This window comes from Halyomorpha halys, unplaced genomic scaffold (genome assembly GCF_000696795.3).
Source record: "Halyomorpha halys isolate HHAL.00 unplaced genomic scaffold, Hhal_1.1 Scaffold194.1, whole genome shotgun sequence".
Taxonomy (NCBI): Eukaryota; Metazoa; Arthropoda; class Insecta; order Hemiptera; family Pentatomidae; genus Halyomorpha; species Halyomorpha halys.
Genome location: NW_027108392.1, coordinates 1,351,731 through 1,360,928, shown reverse-complemented (window position 1 = coordinate 1,360,928; position 9,198 = coordinate 1,351,731). Strand labels below are relative to the sequence as shown.

The 9,198-nt window shown below is 31.1% G+C and overlaps 2 non-coding genes across 2 annotated transcripts; both read left to right on the top strand.

Annotated features, from left to right (window-relative positions):
* Positions 1-2,339: 2,339 nt before the first annotated feature.
* TRNAK-CUU (transfer RNA lysine (anticodon CUU)) lies at positions 2,340-2,412 on the top strand. The gene has a single exon. It is a non-coding gene; the product is annotated as a tRNA-Lys (tRNA).
* Positions 2,413-2,833: 421 nt separating this feature from the next.
* On the top strand, positions 2,834-2,906 carry TRNAK-CUU (transfer RNA lysine (anticodon CUU)). Its single transcript has one exon. It is a non-coding gene; the product is annotated as a tRNA-Lys (tRNA).
* Positions 2,907-9,198: the final 6,292 nt, after the last annotated feature.

Below are 9,198 nucleotides of genomic sequence, written 5' to 3'. Positions count from 1 at the left end.
TTAAACTTTTTTAATCTAAATGTTTTACCTATTCATGGAAATCCCTAATGAAGAGCAAAGTAGTTCGAACATTCTTATTTGCTTTATAAACATTTTCTTTTTTATTTTAATTAGTCAGTTTTCAATTTTAAGTTCGTTGGAATGCTCTTTATTAACATGGTTTTTGTTAATATTATTTAGCATATATACAAACAAATCCTTCGATTTTACTAATCTAGAAGGTTGGATTGCAGTATTTCTATTATTATATAGGTAACACCAAATGAAGCACGTTGCATATCCGGAATGAAAAAGCAACGCAAAAATTTTTATTTTCCAAAATTTAAATGGTCTGATCTGCAATACAAAAAATCTCTGCCTGTTCTCATGTCTCAAAACAAACCAATAGATTAACTAACCAGCAACATGTGGTTGAAGCCATAAAATATTTTACATACAGTATGGTCTGTGTCCAATGGTTGTCTACATAAAGTCAACAAAATTATAAGAAAACGTTCAAATACTTTTAAAAATATTTCAACTTTACAGGGTAATAATTTCCAAAAGCTATATTTTTGCTAATAATGATCCGATTTCAATGATTTGTTTTGTTTGTAATTTACTTATTTAGATGGTATTGTATTGTTAATGTAGCTTTTTTTTTATATAGAATCTTAAATATTTTTCAAACGAGGGGCGATATTTACTTTTCGAGCTATTCGAAAAACTGTTTTTTTTTTATTTGTTAAGCAGCTTTATTGCACATACCTATCACAGAAGTAACGACCATTAATTATTTAAACTTTATATGTATTATCGTTTCTGAAATACATAGATCAAAGTGCAAATTTTTGCTAATACGACTATGATTTAGATAGTTTCAGTTTTATATTTTACCAATTCCATTATCTTTCAAATGAGTTCTTATTATCTTCCAGAAGTTGTATAGTTTTCGAGTCACTGGTAAAATTAATACTCATTTACCTATTGGAAATGATTTTTTTTAAATCACTTAGGAGACTGAATTATTTAAAACCCAATTTATTGCACATCTATAAGCATACCAGAGAAGTATTTTTTGAGTTACATGTTACAAATATTACAGATATGTACAGCTTACTTTTATTATAAAGTATTTTTTTAAAAATATTACATTCCACTGTTATCTATCGAGAGCGTGAAATTATGAATAGTAATTTAGCTTAGTTTCGATTACTTGGTCTGGGTAAAATTGAGAATAAACTAAAATTAAGCTTACGTATACCTGATGAATGTAATAATATGGATGGTATAGGTGTGTAAAATAAATCGGTTGAATTTAAGGGATTTTGGGACACCTATACTCTACTAACGCTTTTCTTGGCAACGATTGCCAACTAAGTGTGCTGACTAATATTTATAGAAGGTAGGATCTATTAGTAATGAACGATAACGCTGTTTACGACAAAAACTTCTACAAAACAATGTTTAAGTCTTCCTAAAATTTCTTAGTGATGTTAATTGACATCTATCGATAGCGTGGTTATTAGCTCTGAAGAACATTACAATTTAGAAGCCATTACGTGGTTAAAAGAAATTTTTTTTAAGTTCCTGAAAAATTAACAACGTTCTTAATAATAAAATCGTTTTTATTTAAGATGTAGATTTTTTTTATATACTTTCATTTCAGACTCCTCAACCATCAAGTAACTTTTTCCTTGTACAAATTAGTTTATGAAAAAAAAGTCACAGTTATTTAAATTTTAATTTTGTAATAGATTTCAATTTTTTTTTAGATTTAAAAATAATTTTTTTGCCTCCTTGCACTATTTTTCAAGATTCTGTGTTCAGGCCAAAGACTGAATTAAAAAGGTTTTAGGTTTAAGATAGAGGACACTTTAATTATGCTAAAAGGACAAGAAGTGCCATCTACTGTCAAAAGAAAATACTAGAATTGGCACCACCTATAGAGAAAACCTACCTTCATACATTTTAGGGACGTCTGGCCTGGTTCCACTCAGTTACAAGCTCTAAAGGAGAAATGACTGGCTGGGCAGGCGACGAGTGTGGTATTAGTATTATTACCACACTAGTTTCTACACTTGTACTATAAACTAATACTATTAGCTTTCATTGTGAAACAGGGCCCAGAGAGGCTAAAACAGAGCTAGTATAAGTTTTTAAGGAAATGGCAAAGCTTTTCATTTTGGCGTTAACGTTAATTTCTGGTTAGTTTGAGGCTCCAAAATATTCAATATTGGACAAAGGGGAACCGAATTATTTTTATTTATCTTTATATCAATTATAAATAAAAAATATTAATAACTATGAGAATAAAAATTAGTTCTTTTATTTTAAATTTGGCCAAGTTTTTTCAGGTCGCCCGGCTAGCTCAGTCGGTAGAGCATGAGACTCTTAATCTCAGGGTCGTGGGTTCGAGCCCCACGTTGGGCGTAAATTATCTTTTTGTGTAGTGGAACAAATGCTTTTTTGGTTGATTTTTTTTTTTTCAGTTAATCGTCCTAATGTACAACTAAGACTGGAAGTACAATTCTCGATGTTAACGTTGAAACAGTTTTCCCATGTTATCCATTACACGTTGGATAACTTATTAAATTAAATAAAGATGTATTTTAATAAGTGTACTTTTAATTTAACTAATACTAATGTAGTAACTTCGTATTGTTGGATATTTCATTTTGGGTGTAAATAAAATTTTATTCCGATTTGAGGCATTACAATACAAAATAATATACAAACGAGAATAGAAATGTTAGTGTAGGTCTTTATATTCATTATTAATGAAATATACCATGATTATTAGTATCATAAAGAAGTTATTTTTGTTTAAAATTTGAACACCTTTCTCCAGGTCGCCCGGCTAGCTCAGTCGGTAGAGCATGAGACTCTTAATCTCAGGGTCGTGGGTTCGAGCCCCACGTTGGGCGTGTTAAATTTTTGAACTGAAACGTTTTCCTCATTCGTCTTTAGCTGCTCAAATAAAATTGTAATTATAACATTATATTTTATTTATTCAATTTTATTTTGTATATTTTGTATGATGGAATAAATTTCCTATTTGTTGATTTTGTTAAATAAATAAAACTAAAGTTAGAAATAAGACTACCGATTTTACGGTTGAAATAGTTTTGGCTTGTTATCCATTATTCGTAGTATGAAAGTAAAAAAAAAACTGACAGTGACCTACTATTTACAAAATTTATTATAAAATAGTATGGTTTAACCCGAGCTGAACAAATATATACTCTGGATATAATATTTCATCAGCATTATCATCCATTTTATTTTATTTTCATCATTATTGTTTATTTATTTTATATTTTCTAGGTATATATAATATGATTGAATTGGTATAGCCATAATACTTGTTGTCCTTCTTATTTCAATAGAAAATTTAAGAAAAGAAAAAGATTTTTGGAAGTTAATATTCAATAAGATTATGACATTTTGGTATAGCAATGTATTGGTCAATATTCGTTCGGTTCCTTTTGCCCCATTCTTTATCTCTGAAGATGATATAGGCATAAAGAAGAGAGGAGGTGACCGCAGGAGATAGGAAGACATATATATCGACAGCCCCCCTCTCGAGCGGCAGCCTCCCTTATCAGATTATAGGAGCTAGGGATCCCTATTTGTTGGTACTAGGGATGAGGAAGTCATGACAAAGAGGTACAGCCGATAGTTTATTGAGGGCCGAGGTCGGATTTATGTCCTCTTCTTATGTGTCCACCACTTTAACTTAATTGCCCTCCTTCTCTTGTTTACCCTCCTTCCTCTTTCTCTAATCAACTTATTTCCTTCTTCGGAAACGTTTCTTCGTTGTCTCCTATTATCTTCGAGGTGAGTTATTTATCCCTTTAGAGGCATTTTGGAAACAGGGACCTGAAATTTTGAAATAAGGCAAATTACGTTACTTAGCTTTTCTAAATAAAGGTGCATTTAAAAAAAAAATAATTTATTTAAATTAGTTATTCATTTTTCATTTATTCTTACCAATTATGTCTTGCTGCCTAACATTTGTACCTTTTGTAAAACGTTTCAAGAAGATCCTGTCCTAGAAAATTCCATGTTTCGTAGCGGTCCTGTCCAAATTATAATTATCTTTTGTAATTTCAATGGCAGGGGTAAGATGGTAAACTGCAGTTAAACTATATAATAAATAAAATATACTTCGGTGTTTTTTACATTTTTAGAATAATATAATAAAATGAATAATAACATGTGCCTATATATTTTTATATACATTAATGATAATTAAACGGGTTTTTTTTAAACAAGCTTGCTTTTTCTTTTCCACCGAATCTATTACCTATCTAGATAAATACTGAACAAAAGCATGGACTCCAAACTGGGATTTTCTAAATCTTCACCTATCCACAAAAATACTAGACAAAAGCGTAATTCCTTTCTAATTTAATTAAGAAACAAATATTTTCCTTACCAAAAACATTTACGCCCAACGTGGGGCTCGAACCCACGACCCTGAGATTAAGAGTCTCATGCTCTACCGACTGAGCTAGTGTGAAAAATTTTGAACTAATTTATTTACAAACATAGCCTACTTACAATCATTTCTGTTCTCGTTTGTATATTGTTTTGTACTGTTGAGCCATTTCTCTCTTGAAACATTATATATTTTTTTATTATGTTTTTTGCTTTATTACTGTTGCCTTTATATATATAACTTTTACACTTAGCGAATCATTAGTATTAACTAATTCATCGTACAACAACACGATCAAGAGATAAATATATATTGTACATATTTACTTAAGTTACAAACAAATTAAAAAACTATAATAAGTAATTACGTTTCGCGTAATCGTTGTCTGGTGTTGGCGATATGAGGTAACTCTGCTTATGCTGTTATTGTCGGAGGTTTTTACTGCTTAATGTGGACATTTCTCCTCTTTGAGAGTTATTTGACTCTTATATAATAACAATTATCGGATATTTAAATTATGTTGCTCCCTTTTCTTATTTTTCTTTCCCTGACTTTGGCCCACAACTTTTGCAAGGCCATCATATTACCGATTATTTATTTCTCTCCCGGCAATGAGGCCCCCCTGCATCCCAAAATGAATTTTGTACGGAGCAAAACCCATGACTGTCTGTCCATCGCGTCATCGCTTTCCAGCCGCATATTCTTGCAACACATATATTCTTGCTGGTGTACATGTAAGTGGTCACTTAAAGTGCTATGAAGTCGCTCTTTCTCTCCGTTGCTCTTGGGGTATTGAGGGGTTTTGAAGTGCCACACTTCTTCCACCACTCCCATTTCCTTTTTGATACTTGCAACCCCATTTTTTCTAATAATATTTCCAATAAATATTACATTGCTTCGGGATACGCCCATAAAATATTAAATTTTTCTTTGCTACTTAATACATAGCAGCTATGTTTCGTATTTTGGTATAACTTAAACTGAAAGAAAAACCCAAAACAGTTTTGTAAAAATTAATCACATATAGTTATTAATGATTTTTTGTGCCACATATATGTTTAGTTCGCTTATGTTAATATTTACAAATTGTATGATTTCTTATTTCTGTTACCAAGGGGTTTAAAGAATTAGAACAAGTTTGAATGAAATTATGGATCTATTTTTATTTGTATTCGTCTTCGATGTTTATAATTAGTTCTAGATGATTCTTATTATGTGTTTTAGTTATTATTTCATTAAAGATGGAGTTAATTTTTGTTGTGTCTTCTCTAATAAAAAATAATATATAAAATTTGTTTAGTCAATAAATATTATTTTTATTTATAGGACAATACATTTACTTTTTTTAATGTATATTTTTATTCTTATCTTATTTTTTTATTTGCTTCGGTAGGAAATTGTAGACTAATTAAAATATTTTTTATATCACATTCCCAAGAAATATTTTCCTTTCTGTTTCAGTTACAGGCATTGTATTGACTTAACCATTATGAAAACAATAAATATCCAACAGAATAGAAGTACGTGAAACAAAAGAACAGATTAAATCTGGATTCCCCTAAGGGCATAAATACTAAAGGTGATGGGATAAAAGTGTAAAGCCAACATCAATAAGAGGGCAGCTGACCAGGGGGAATTCTATTACCATAAATTTGAAAAATGTAAGGAAGCCGGGAGTACGAGGGTTTATCCTGTCAACTGTCCAGGTCGTTTGTCTTTCTGTCTGCCTTTCTCATATCTGATATCTCACCCTCTGTTTTTTTACGTCTTAATCTCACCCTCCATAGTCTTCCTCTTTGTTTATCTTTTGACATTTTCCGATCAATATTATCGTATTGATATTTTTGATGTTTATTTTTATTTCGTTTAATTACCTACAGAAACTGATTTATTTGCAAGACTATGAAGAGAAGGAGTAATCCGTTTGGCACAGGCTAAACCTAAAGCCAACGTAAGCTGCCATAGCCGTACTCATGGAATACTTATACTGGGGGACAGATTTTCGTCCTTTCCCGTGCATAGCTCTCAAACAGTTTTTTTTTTTTGTTTTTTTTATATTATTTATTTAATGTAATTTACAACTGTACAATATAATACAATAGGTAAATATGTAGTATGTTTCATATACACTCGAAAATCTTGGGAAGGAACCACCCATTGGTGGTACTTCAAACATTAATTTAAATTAGAAGGTAGGACTACATCTCGACAAACGACTGACATGGAATCCTCATACAAGACTAAAAAGACAATGCTCGTAGATTCCGACTATTGCAACATTTACTGGACAAACGGTCTAAATTGCCAATCCATTACAAAAGACTGATCTACATGACTATTATAAGGCCTATCTGGACATACGGAGTTGAGCTTTGGGGCTCCACTAAACCATCAAATTCCTCCAGAATCCAATCCTTACAGTCCAAAACCCTTCGTAAAATCCTTAATGCTTCTTACTTTGTCACAAATCAAGTCAACTATCAGGACCTCAATATTCCATATGTTGCCGATTTGGCCAGAACCAGATACCGTTCCTTCCATAATAAACTTCTCAACCACCCAAATCCACTTGTTTCTAACCTGGCTTCTCCTTAATTACCTAATAATCCCCCTCGTCTGAAAAGAAGATGGCCTCGAGATCTTCTTCTCTAGAAATGTTATTGGAGTTCTATCAATAGGTAGATTCTCCACATGTTTTTATCATGTTACTATGTCACCTACAGCAAATTTACTTGTTGTATATATGTGTATACAGTTGTAAATATCAATAAATAAATTATTAAAAAAAAATAAAATTAGAAGGTGCCGTGGCCATCTTCTTTTCAGACGCCTCGGAGGATTATCAGAGATTGTTAAGGATGAAAGATTAAGAATTAATGTCAAACACTGTTAAATATAAAATTGATAAATAATTGACCCTATAATTTCAAATTATGAAGAAGATAGTCAGTCAGGGCTGCGGTCAAAAGAGAAACGAAAATAATTAACATCTATTTATTCTCCGACGTTTCGCCCCACTTTGTAGAGCTTCATCAGGGCTGCTCTAATCGATAGCTTTGATGACTTTGTTTTTTCTTTAGAGCCCCCGTAGTTTTTTCATTATATTATATGTACAAATAATTGATCGTATAATTTTAAATAATGAAGAATATTATCAGGTTTGCGTTCAAAAGAGAAAAAAAATAGTTAACAACTATTTATTTTCCGACGTTTCGCCCCTATTTGTATAGCTTGAACAGCCCAGATGAAGCTATTGTAAACTTTTATTGTATCTCTTTTGACCGCAACCCTGACCAACTGCTAAATATAAAATATTATTGAACACATCTTGCTCTTTTTAATTAATCTAGTTGTGTTAAATATATACTTTAGTCCTCCTTGTGCAAAGCTGAAATTATGAAATTATCATTTCACCGCCAACATAGGAACTTATTCCGTTGGTGCTTTGCAATTACTCATCGAATGAACTGTTATTAACTTATGTTTATGTTACATACCAAGGCCTCAACACCTATAAATATTGATGACTTATATTATTCAACTTGATGCCGTGATTGTTTTGAAACAAGTTGAGGTTATGATACGGAAAATTATTGTATCAAATTGTTTAGTCTGCTCGTCTTTACTTAACAATTTTCAAACAGAACACTCAGCAAACTAATAGCTTTTATATCTCAAACCTCACAGTGATATTCAGAGAATGTTTTAATATGATTTTACCTCAAAATATTGAAAAAATACCGTACTCAATATGTTTTAACTCTCCGTTCCTGAATATGTAACGTTTTTTTGAGAGAGCGAATCAACTCATTTCCAATTTTTATGCCTCGAACTGTTCAGTGACATTTAACAGCTCAACCCATTCATGAATTTAATGGATCAAATTACTCAATGATATCCCATGAATATTTTGAAACTGAGCACAAAATCGGAAGAAAACAAAATTTTTTTAAAAATTATTTATTTAATATGATTTACAACTGTAGTACAAAATAATACAATAGGTAAATATGTAGTATTTTTCATATACATTTGAAAATCTTGGGAAGGAACCACTCGTTGGTGGTACTTCGAACATTAATTTAAATTAGAAGGTCCCGTGGCCATCTTCTTTTCAGACGCCTCGGAGGATTATGCCATCTTCTTTTCAGACGCCTCGGAGGATTATCAGGGATTGTTAGGGATGAAAGATTAAGAATTAATGGGTTAGGATGGTTTACAAAATATAATTTATTATTTCCAACTATTTGTTTGTTCCTACGGAACGTACCTTAAACCGTCGTTTAAAGCTCTATAGTTAAATAGAAGCCCTATAAACTATAAAAATAGTTTTTAATATTTTATTTATTTGAAATAATACGGTTAATAATTTATGTATATAATATTTCTTTCATATCGATCTAATTTTTCATGACAATCGCAGCTGTTATTTTTTTTCCTATTGACGATGCGCAAAATTTTAATAAAAACCTCATGAGATATAACAACTTTCCTTCAATATATTACGTTGTCAATACGTTATTTATAATAATGTTTTTAAGACCATACTTCGGTTTATTTCCTTTATTTCAATCTTCTGGAGAATGTTTCGGACAACCTACTCATTACCTGGTCCATCTTAATTACTTGACGTCTTTGAGGGATTTGTTCTTATTATAAAATTTGTAGTATCTGTACTCCTATTTTTTTGTAGACAATTCATCTACTTGTCATTCCCTTGCATATCGCACTGCCAAATATACCATTTCATTCAGTTTAATACGAAAACTGTCTAA